At 42.3% G+C, this 12,394-nt stretch overlaps 1 non-coding gene across 1 annotated transcript; it reads left to right on the top strand.

Moving 5' to 3' along the window:
* The first annotated feature begins 582 nt into the window (after positions 1-582).
* On the top strand, positions 583-655 carry Trnas-cga. Its single transcript has one exon. It is a non-coding gene; the product is annotated as a tRNA-Ser (tRNA).
* Positions 656-12,394: the final 11,739 nt, after the last annotated feature.

Raw genomic sequence — 12,394 nt, 5'->3', positions numbered from 1 at the left:
GCGTTACAGCTGGTTTAAATGGCCGTGCTACCAAGTTCACTATCATTTTGTCTCACCCATTTGGTGATCAGTTGCCTGTCTTTTTAAATTAAGACTTGCTATTGCATTGCTATTTTACAGTGTGTTTGTTTAATTCTTTTATGAATGAGATTTTCACTCTGCAGCGGAGTGTGCGCTGATATGAAACTTCCTGGCAGATTAAAACTGTGTGCCCGACCGAGACTCGAACTCTGGACCTTTGCCTTTCGCGGGCAAGTGCTCTACCAACTGAGCTACCGAAGCACGACTCACGCCCGGTACTCACAGCTTTATTTCTGCCAGTACCTCGTCTCCTACCTTCCAAACTTTACAGAAGCTCTCCTGCGAACCTGCAGAACTAGCACTCCTGAAAGAAAGGATATTGCGGAGACATGGCTTAGCCACAGCCTGGGGGATGTTTCCAGAATGAGATTTTCACTCTGCAGCGGAGTGTGCGCTGATATGAAACTTCCTGGCAGATTAAAACTGTGTGCCCGACCGAGACTCGAACTCGGGACCTTTGCCTTTCGCGGGCAAGTGCTGTGAGGACGGGGCGTGAGTCGTGCTTGGATAGCTCAGTTGGTAGAGCACTTGCCCGCGAAAGGCAAAGGTCCCGAGTTCGAGTCTCGGTCGGGCACACAGTTCTAATCTGCCAGGAAGTTTAATTCTTTTATATTTGCCATTCTTGGCTTTAAAGGCCTTCAGCCGTGACTGTGGTTACTTGCCTTAAAATTCTAATTGGGATCACATTGGCTTGTTTTTAAAACATTATTTGTTGTGCCTGTATTTTATGCTCATTTGGTAAATTGTAACGTACTGAAAGCACTATTAATTACACAGTTGTTTATTCTTTCGTTAATGACGTGTGATGTCTTTATTTATTGCTGAGTCTGGAATTACCGTTTTAAAATAAATGTGTGTAATTGCAAAAGGTAACCAATAGGAACTGGTTACGGCCCCGTCCACAATTGTAACCGAATCCTGCCTTCCTTGACCTTCAGGTTTCAACTTGTATGCACTTATTATAGATGTATTTCATGAAAAATGTTCAGAGATGCCACAATGCCACACAATTCAACAATAGATTAATCATCTTTTTCCAGGGTCACGGTTGAGTTGAAGACAAGAAGAGAACCGGAAGGTCGGGTGTTTTAAAGAATACCAGACTGTGTGAGGTGAGGAAAGCGATTCTGCGTTAGTCCTGAAGGCTTTGAATAGACTATCTGTCCTGTGTCAGATGTCATATGCTAGTGCTAAGATGTCGTATGCATTAGTTGAGGTTGCGTGCATGTAATGTTTGCTGTGCTGGAACTGAAAACGCCGGATAAAGGAAAAAGCATCCAGTGTACTGTGCAAAGTTTCAGTCATTTCTTGTCATGCATTGAAGCGCAGTAGTGGACCATGCTTTCTTCACTGATAAGGTGTGGATTCATATTAGTGGACATGTGATTAGTCAAAACACAAGAAATTGGTCAATTTAATATTTTTTTCATGAAAATTGGAATATGGTGTCCCATATCTCAGCGTCGTAAATCGCTATTTTCTTTGAAACTACAGTGAACAGTGTTTTGTACCTAGACAGCGTTACACAGTTTAGTTCGCTTCTTGAAGCAAATGAACTTTACTCTCGGTTGCAAAGGAAGGGCAGCACTTGTCACAAATCTAATGAAACATTTCATTTCTTAAGCAGATTTGTTGGTGAACCATGTCTGAAGGATTATGGCTCTCACTTTCTGCTCATTTGACGTCTCCAGATTTCTTCCTGTGGCGCTACCTGAGCGGAAGGGTCTATAAAAACAGGCTCCACAGACAGGTGAAACTAAAAATTATGTGATGGAGATTAGCATCAGTGCCAATGTGCTCCGCAAATTGCCCTTGTACGTGGTAATACCAGTCCATGCAGTATTACTGAACATTACTATCATTTTAAGCATGTTATGCAATCTGTTTTTGGAAACGCATATTGAGTACCAAGCATGCATAAGTACACTTGTGGTGAAGGAGACAAATGTCACTGGGTGTGATTCTTTTACCTCTTGCGAACAGAAACCAGACTGTCGCCGTGTTTTTTAATTTACTATTGTACCTGTCTGCCTCCTGTGCATTTAATTCGCATCGCCAACCCTTTGTTTTATATTTTGACTTCCACAACTTTCCGCCATTTTACAGTTTGAAATTCACCGTTTTTATCGCCTGCTTCTATTACTTATTGTCTTCTTATTATGATTTAAAAATTCTGTAGGCTGCAAAGCAGCATACTAAGCTGGTGGCAGCCCACCGCCTTCGGGGTGAATCGAAACTCAATAAAGGAAAAAAAGGAGACAAACAAAGTGTAACTTCTTAAAATATCGTTGTACGAAGGTTGTTTTCAGGTGCGTAGTGTTCTGACGTCCTAACTTTCGCAGTGGCCAACAGTCTGCAGTAAACGTGTAGCCCGATATCGTGGGCGACTAATTTGGCTCTCCACGTTCTGATCTGCAGTCCAGCGGCCAATGTACAGACTGTTCTTGCAAGGGCACCTCACGACGTACCAGAGGGAGACTGTACTTCCAACATTTTGGGGCCTGAGGCAATTCATAGAAATAGTAAATTTAACATTAGTCAGTACTTTCGGCAATTGGTGGATCGGCTGTGGAGGACGTCTATGCTGACTGCAAAATCCCCAGACCTCATTCCATTAGACTTTTTCCTCTGCGGCATCATGAAAACTCAAGTGTATTACACCCCTGTGGACTCGGAGGAATTCGGAATTAGTTTGAAGAATACTTGTAGTGACACACAAATACCGAACACTCCACACATTTTCCATCAGGCACGGGGTGCCCTGCACTGTGCTGACGTTAATGGTGCTGATTTGGAACATTTGTTGCAACTTTGATCAGAACACTGAAGGAATGAAACACTTTTAACATTATATCATTTTCAATCACTGCCAATGACCTCCTCAGTAGTCTCTGCTCACTCAATATGCATTTCCGACCACTAATTGTTTAACGAAATAAATATATTTGTTGTTGCCTCAGTCATCATATCTGTGGGTGGGGCATTGAATTTTTGGACACCCTGTATATACACTTCACTAGTTGTTGATATGCACAATTTTTCGATCACCATGTAGTAGGGTAGACTGGATACAACTGTGACAGGGTACGGTTGTGATAGAGTTCTTATGTCGATATTGCCGTAGCTGTGATGTTCGAAGTACGATGAAATGTTCCTTCTGACACTCATACTTGTCCGAAGGCACAGGTACTACTTCGGCTACAGACATTATGAAATATATGAAAAGTACTCACAGCTCCGAATATTCACAATCATCAGCTAATTAATGTAACGACGTCAATGACAATTCGTGCGCTTATTGCGATCGGTCGCCTTACTATTAGGCTATCCAAACATGTGTCAGGGCCTGATTCAAACCCCCATATGTTGTCAACAATGTCTCTACAACCTGCTCTCGTATATCCATTGCGTATATTCCCGGTACAGGGGAGACTTTTAAGCGAACGTCCTTTGCCAGGTGTCGTCTCGAAAATACGATATTGCAGTATGTGAATTGTTCAAAAGTAGGATGGAAAGCTAAGAAATAAACTAACACAACTTTATAACATCTAAATCAGATTTTGCTTTTAAAATAATGTTTGGAATAAATGCATCTTTAAGCACTTCTCTCGGTAATTAACATCCAAAACTCAGGCTTGCAAGTATCACTTTGATAGGGTAATCCACGCAGTTTGCAAAAATTGTTCTAACTGATACTGCTGTTTTGAATTACATTTTCTCTTTGGCAACAAAAAAAATAGACTAACGCTACTTTGTAACATTTAAATCAAATTTTGATTTTAAATACTGTACTTGGAACAAATATGAATAAAAAGGTAACTTAATATATCTTGATTTTCTTACTCGGTAAATAACATCCAGGACTGTTGTAGAAGGTATCCAGCTATTATAATAAAGTGAGATAATAATTTACTATATAAAATTCGTCTCAAACGTAACAGAAGAAGACGTAGTGGTTCCAAAATGAATCCACGCAGTTACAGCTGAAGATATATTAGCTCGGGAGGTCTAAGGATACGATACTGCAGCTTTCAACGGCCGACGGTGTACATTTAGTCGAGTAGAATTAGCATTCAAATCGGAAATAATTGCTGCAAAAGGTTTTATTGTTTTAATGGCATCGTTTGTGTCCCAGTATGACTATCCTAGGCTTTCCCCCTCGGTGGAATTGTGGAAAAGTGATTTGGGAGGGGGGGGGGGGCAAAAATGTACCCGAAAAAGGGTATTTTTTCGGTTTTGTGATTATATCTCTTAAATGGCTCACAATATCGAAAACATAGTGGAATTAAAATTTGTAGGGCATGAAATTCGGCATTGAATGAGACCATCCGCAAATTTTTGGGACCACCCGTTTCCATACTAGTGCTCTTCAAAATTGGACCAATTTTACATGTTCATGAAAAGTTTTCGTTTTAACCTCTGTTTTTTGGTAATATCGTTGAAACTAACCCACCTGTCAACAATATCGTTCATAAAAAGATATGGAGAGATAAATTCTGCATTCGATGAAACCAAAAGTGAATTTATTGGACCACCCGTTTGTGTACAGCTCCTATTAAAGTTGGACCATTTCTCGTCATCAATGAAGACAATTTCAAATGTAGTTCTTCAGTAATTCTTATGTACACCCTTTTAAATACAGGATTATAGCAACCCATTGCCTTGTACTTATTTAATATAGTAATGGAATAAAATATTAAAATTTGGTAAAATTTGAAAAATAATATTAAAAAAGTTTTTCGTATATCGGGGGTTAAGAACTGAGACGTCGTATGTGCCAGATGTTGGAAAAAGTCCTGGCTCAAAAAAACTTGTAAGTGAAAAAATATATGTTATAACAAAATGATGCAAAAAAGACAATGCACATCCTGAGCGTATTAAATGATTAACCTCTAAATAAAAACTCAAAGCAAACAAACCTTTTTTTAAAAAAGGTTATGTTTTTAGCTCCCCTGTAAAATTTGTCTTTCGTCAGATACGTGGTCTCTGTTCTTAACCCTCGATATAATACAGTGATACCCTTTCAACTGATATGAAGGAGGCAGGAAGAGATAGACACTCCTTGAAATTAAGTAGTGGTTATTATATTTCGTAATTACAAAATTTTACATAAATGTATGAGATGAAAAGGGTAAAAGTAGGTATGAACACAAATTTCACATACGCCGACGTTTGACTGTCATTGCACCACCCGGCTCTTCAAAGTCTGTAATTTCCGAGTCCGACGCCCCGTCACTCGGCTGCTCAAAGTCAGCAATTTTCGTCACCTAATATATACAGTCCAGGTCTTCGTTAACATCTGGTTCGTCAGTTTCATCTGCGGATGCTCTCATTCAATGCGGAATTTCATGCCCTACAATTTTTAATTCCACTATGTTTTCAATATTGTGAGTCATTTAAGAGATATAATCACAAAACCGAAAAAATACCCCTTTTCGGTACATTTTTGCTCTCCACTACTTTTCCACAACTCCGCCGAGGGGGAAAACCTAGGATAGTCATATTGGGCCACAAATGAAGACATTAAAACAATAAAACCGTTTGTAGCTATTATTTCTGACTTGTCTCATTTTTAGGTTTAACCCTACTGGACTAATTAGCCGTACAGGAATCTGGCGAGCGTGCGAGGAGTGGAGAACGGCGCGAGTGCAGCGCCACCCCCTGAGGCGACTTCCCTGCAGCGCCGGCGCCGGTGAAAGTCCGCGGGCGCGCACACATACTGGCGTCCCGGCTCACACACACACGCTTGACGTAAGGTAGGGGGTTGCGCAAGCGGCTGGCTGCTGCTTGCTGGCGGCTCGCCTTACCTGCCGGAATCCCGGCCTTCCTTCTTGAGCAAGCGGGCCTTCCTCGGCGGCCGCCTTTTCCTTTCGCCTCCCCCCACCCTCTCTCTCGGTCCTCCTCCTTTTGCTTTCTTTCCGCCGCCGCCCAGCTAATAATTCCGCCGTCCCCCGTTTAATGGCGCAAGCGGCCCAGTGCGCCACTTCGCTACCGCTCCGCGACACACAGCCCAGGTGGAGACCGCAGCCGCATCGCTAGCAGACACCCGCCCCTCTCTCCCCTAACCACTGCCTAGCAATCGCCTTCCCGGCACAGATTCGCGAATTTGCCACCTTATGCAGCCGCCGCGCCAAACGGCTCGTCAGTCTAACGTTGAGAAACCGCGTCTCGCGCAATCTTAGTTCATCGGCTGTGCTGAAACGACCGGCTGCTAGCTAGATAAAGCGCTAGTGAACCCATTAACATAGAAACGAGTCGTTTCATGAAAACAAAACAACTAGAACATACACCCTCTCTGTTCTCAATCAGAGCGGGACTATTTTCTGCATCTAAAACCCTCTTGGCTCCTACTGTAACGGGATTATGCATTCCTAAACAATGATTTTCACGTAAACAAAAGGAACACGATACATTTTCGATTTTCAAACCAAGCAAGTCTCATTTGCATTAATGTCGTGTCTGCATTTTCTGTGTTATATGGCACTCTTTTTTCATTTCGTATTGTACAATTATGAGCCGAAACATAACGAACATGCCATTGACAAACCTCTCTACAAAAAAGGGATCCACAGATGTCGATAATTACCGGCCAATATCCTTGCTTAAAGCATTTGCAAAAATCGTCAAGAAAGTAATGTACTCAGGAGTGGTTAGGCATCTCAACAGTAATGGGATCCTTAGTAAATCACAGTTCGGATTTCAGAAATGCTGTTTCACTGTGACAGCAATATACAATTTCACTGCCCACATAGTAGAATCTTTAAATAGTGAAATATCACCAATAGGAATTTTCTGTGACTTATGCAAAGCATTTGATTGTGTGAATCAAGAAATTATAATTCTATGGCATAAATGGAACAGTATATAAGTGATTTAAGTCACAGCTACATAATAGGAAGCAAAAAGTTTCTTTACATGGTTTAAGTAATTTAAGGAAGTTTGCCACTTCATCTAACTGAGGTGAAATTACATTAGGTGTCCTACAGGGTTCGATCACGTATCCCTTTGTGTTCTTATCTGAAACAAGAAGCTAAACTGACACTGTATGCTGATGATACAAGCATCATTATTCATCCAGTAAAAGAAACTCCAAAAGAAAATGATACAAATAATGTCTTTGAAAAAGTTATTAATTGGTTTTCTGCGAATGGGCTTGCTCCGAACTTTGAGAAATCACAGTACCTCCAATTTTCTGCTGCAAGGAGCACAGTTCCTTCAATAAATATAACATATCAACAGAAGTCAGTAGCCAGGGTAGAGCATACTAAGTTTTTGGGTGTATATATAGACGAGAATCTTAATTGGTAAATTCATTATTTGGATCTCCTACAACGACTAGGTTCAGCAACTTTTGCAAACAGAATAATTGTAAATTTTGAGAATACAGAAATTAGTAAGCTCAAGAAGTATTCACTGCTCAAAAGAAAGCGTAAGAAAGTAACTACAGAGAAAAGGAAGAGTGGGCACAATTGTACGCTTCTGTTGTCGTGAAACAACTGGTACTGGAATATATGCAGGTTGCAAATACGATACGTGAAAGTACTGCAACTAATGACATTCATACAAGTTGTATGGTAAGTTTTAGAACACATCGCGGAAATGGTGTAGAAAGGTCAATAGCGTGTTAGCAGGAAACAACGGATTCGCAGACAAAGCTCGACATGCATCAAGGGGCCAGAAGCAATATTTAGAGTAAGTGGTGGAGAAACAATTCCTTATCAGTAGCCAAAACGAAGGGTCAAAAATGAATGCAGGATAAACGAAACGTGAACTCCGTTATATATTTCTATTACAGCGAAATAAGTAATTCAGAAATGTGTAGGAAGTCCGAAACACGCTTCCTGAAAATATGATTAGCGACATTCATATTAACTGTATGAAATAAGTACAACAGGTTGAACTGACGCCGAATGGAAAAGTGCTTATTAACCATAAACGCTACTTTTACTGCATCTACCACTATAAGAATAAATTGTCTACCTCGTATATGTCATTGTTTATATTATATAGCTCACCAACTGTAACAGCCGGCCGCGGTGGTCTAACGGTTCTAGGCGCTCAGTCCGGAACCGCGGGACTGCTACGGTCGCAGGTTCGAATCCTGCCTCGGGCATGGATGTGTGTGATGTTCTTAGGTTAGTTAGGTTTAATTAGTTCTAAGTTCTAGGCGACTGATGACCTCCGAAGTTAAGTCGCATAGTGCTCAGAGCCGTTTTTTGAACTGTAACAACACTGAATCACCACCTATTAAGTTGTAGATGGCTTAGTATGTGTAACAATAAATGGTTAACTACCCGCTACTGTAAGCGGATAGCCACGAAAAACTAAATATGCATCAGTACTTATAACCGTAGGTAACTGACAAGGTGTAACTGTAGATGAACAGCTAACTAAAAACGCTGTACTTAATTTTGACACTCGCTAGAAATTAAAAGTTCGTACCATATTTCTGTCTTTAAATTTTTTATCTTTAAATCTTTAAACTTTTCTTCCTTAAATTTTAATATTCTAATCAAGCTTCTACTTACTTGTGGTCTATCTTTCTGTATAGTCTTCTGAAGAAGGGTACCAGCCTGATTGAAACGAGTAAAGGAATAAAATTTCTCTTGCGGAAATGGTTGCTGATTTTTCAACAACAAAAAGACATGTAAATAATTACGTCAGCAGATCTCACTGTGAAATACTTATTGTTATAAGAAAATGATTTTCTGTAACCCCCCGAAATGTAAAACACTAAATAGTTAGAGTGTGCCATATGTAAGCTATCGCAATTGGCTTTCGCTATGAGTAGTTGGAATCTACACTACTCGCCATTAAAATTGCTACACCACGAATACGACGTGCTACAGACGCGAAATATAACGGACAGGAAGAAGATGCTGTGATATGCAAATAATAACTTTTCAGAGCATTTACACAAGGTTGGCGCCGGTGGCGACACCTACAACGTGCTGACTTGAGGAAAGTTTCCAAACGATTTCTGATACATAAATAGCCGTTGACCGGCGTTGCCTGGTGAAACGTTGTTGTGATGCCTCGTGTAAGGAGGAGAAATGCGTACCGTCACGTTTCCGACTTTTATAAAGGTCGAATTGGGGCCTATCGCGATTGCGATTTATCGTATCGCGACATTGCTGCTCGCATTGGTCGAGTTCCAATGACTGTTAGCAGAATATGGAATCGGTGGGTTCAGAAGGGTAATACGGAACGCCGTGCTGGATCCCAACGGCCTCGTATCACTAGCAGTCGAGATGACAGGCATCTTATCCGCATGGCTGTAACGGATAGAGCAGCCACGTCTCGATCCCTGAGTCAACACATGGGGACGTTTGCAAGACAACAACCATCTGCACGAACAGTTCGACGACGTGTGCAGCAGCGTGGACTATCAGCTCGGAGACCATGGCTGCGGTTACCCTTGACGCTGCATCACAGACAGGAGCGCCTGCGATGGTGTACACAACGACGAACCTGGGTGCACGAATGGCAAAAACAGCATCATGATCCGTGTTTGGCGACATCGCGGTGAACGCACATTGGAAGCGTGTATTCTTCATCGCCATACTGGCGTATCACCCGGCGTGATGTTATGCGGTGCCATTGGTTACACTTCTCGGTCACCTCTTGTTCGCACTGACGTCACTTTGAACAGTGGACGTTACATTTCAGATGTGTTACGACCCGTGGCTCTGCCCTTCATTCGATCCCTGCGAAACCCTACATTTCAGCAGGATAATGCACGACCGCATGTTGCAGGTGCTGTACGGGCCTTTCTGAATACGGAAAATGTTCGACTGCTGCCCTGGCCAGCACATTCTCCAGATCTCTCACCAAATGAAAACGTCTGGTCAATAGTGGCCGAGCAACTGGCTCGTCACAATACGCCACTCACTACTCCTGATGAACTGCGGTATCGTGTTGGGCTGCATTGGCAGCTGTACCTGTACACGCCATCCAAACTCTGTTTGACTCAATGCCCAGGCGTATCAAGGCCGTTATTACGGCCAGAGGTGGTTGTTCTGGGTACTGATTTCTCTGGATGTATGCACCCAAATTGCGTGGAAATGTAATCATATGTCAGTTGTAGTATATTTGTCCAATGAATACCCGTTTATCATCTGCGTTTCTTCTTGGTGTAGCAATTTTAATGGCCAGTGGTGTAGAATCAGTATAAGGAAGAGGTTCATGCGTTACGCTGACGATAGATTTTTGAGAACTTACTGAAGTTGGCTACAATGTATCAATGGACGTGTACATGGCACACTTAACGTACAATTTTTTACGTAATACGCTGTACCGATTCTTCCCTTGTGTTACAATGCGATGAAGGCAGTCTTCCGAAACGGATGACCTGTGTATTTTGGAACGGGCAATATGCGACGGTGAAATAAAATGTCGTGTAACTGAGGTGAACTAGAAATCATAGTTATCTATGAAGGTTGGTGTCATATTACAATCTGGAAATTTTACGAGAAATAATCATCCCCTATACCACGTCTATTCAGCGATTTGCTCGTGCGAGCTGCCTCGCGCCCCCGCCTCGGCAATGAGCAACCGATTGGCTCGAGCCGATAGATGGCGGTGGAAGAGGAGGGGAACGGGAGGGACGGAAAGAGGAATCGGAACGAGGCACCTGGGTACAAGAAACCTTTGTCAGTGAATCTGTACAATGACCGATAATGTTAGTTACAAGAAGATGTATCGCTTCATTGTCGCTAATTAATGCTTTATGTGGCAGTTTGATTTCCTAAGACTATTGTATTGATGAGAAAAGACAGTGGAAAATTGCTGTTAACCGTCGAGGCGAAGAATACGGGGAAGCTAGACACCCATTCAGTCCCTTTTTGACCAGTCTGGTGTGGCAACTGAGGGTAGCAAAACGCAAACCGAAATCTTAAATTCCACGTTCAAGAAATCGTTGACACAGGAGAACCGTGCAAACATACCGTCATTTGACCATCGGACAGACTCCCATATGGACGAGCTAGTAATAAGCATATCTGGCGTAGAGAAACAACTGAAGGGTTTGGCGGCACATAAGCCACCAGGTCCGGATGGAATCCCAATTCGATTTTACGAAAAGTAGCCTACAGCATTGGCCCTTTACTTAGCTTGCATTTATTGTGAATCTCTCGCCCAGCACAGTGTCCCAAACGACTGGAAAAAAGCGTAGATGAGGCCAGCATATAAGAAGATTAAAAGAATGGACCCGCAAAATTACAGACCAATATCTCTAACTTCGGTCTAGAATGTAGAATCCTTCAACATATTCTCAGGTCTAATATAATAAACTTTCTTGAGACTGAGAAGCTTATGTCCACGAATCATCGTGGCTTTACAAAGCAGCTGTACCTGTACGAAACTCAGCTTGCCCTTTTCTGACATGATGTACTACGAATAATGGATCAAGGGTGACAGTCAGATTCCCCATGTCTAGATTTCCGGAAAGCATTTGACACGGTGCCCCATTGTAGGCTGTTAACGATGGTACGAGCGTATGGAATAAGTTCACAGATATGTGAGTGGCTCGAAGGTTTCTTTAGTTCTAGAAACAGTATGTTGACCTCGACGGCGAATGTTCATCAGAGACAAGGGTACTGTCAGGAGTGCCCCAGGGAAGTTTGATAAGACCGCTGTTGTTCTCTGTATACTTAAATGATTTGGCGGGCAGTGTAGGCAGCAATCTGCGGTTGTATGCTTATGATGCTGTGGTGTACGGTAACGTGCCGAAGCTGAGTGACTGTAGGAAGACACAAAACGACTTAGATAAAAGTATTAATTGGTGTGATGAAAACTAAATGTGGAAAAATGTAAGCTAGTACGGATGAGTAGAAAGAACAAACCTGTAGTATTCGGTTCCAGTATTACTAGTATTCTGCCGGCCGGTGTGGCCGAGCGGTTCTAGACGCTTCAGTCTGGAACAGCGCGACCGCTACGGTCGCAGGTTCTAATCCTGCCTCGGGCATGGCTGTGTGTGATGTCCTTAGGTTAGTTAGGTTTAAGTAGTTCTAAGTTCTAGTGGACTGATGACCTCAGATGATAAGTCCTATAGTGCTCAGAGCCATTTGAACCATTTTGAACTAGTATCCTTCTTGACACAGTCAAATCGTTTAAAGACCTGGGCTTAACGTTGCAAAGCGGTATGAAGTTGAACGAGACTGTTAGAACTGTGGTAGGGAAGGCGAGTAGTTAACTTCCGTTTATTGGGAGAATTTTAGGAAAGAGTGGTACACCTGTAAAGCAGTCCGCATATAGGACGCTGGTGCGACCTATTCTTGAGTGCTACTCGTGTGTTTGGGATCCGTACCAGGTC

This window comes from Schistocerca americana, chromosome 7 (genome assembly GCF_021461395.2).
Source record: "Schistocerca americana isolate TAMUIC-IGC-003095 chromosome 7, iqSchAmer2.1, whole genome shotgun sequence".
In the NCBI taxonomy this organism is placed as follows: Eukaryota; Metazoa; Arthropoda; class Insecta; order Orthoptera; family Acrididae; genus Schistocerca; species Schistocerca americana.
This window is presented reverse-complemented; position numbering and strand designations above follow the sequence as displayed.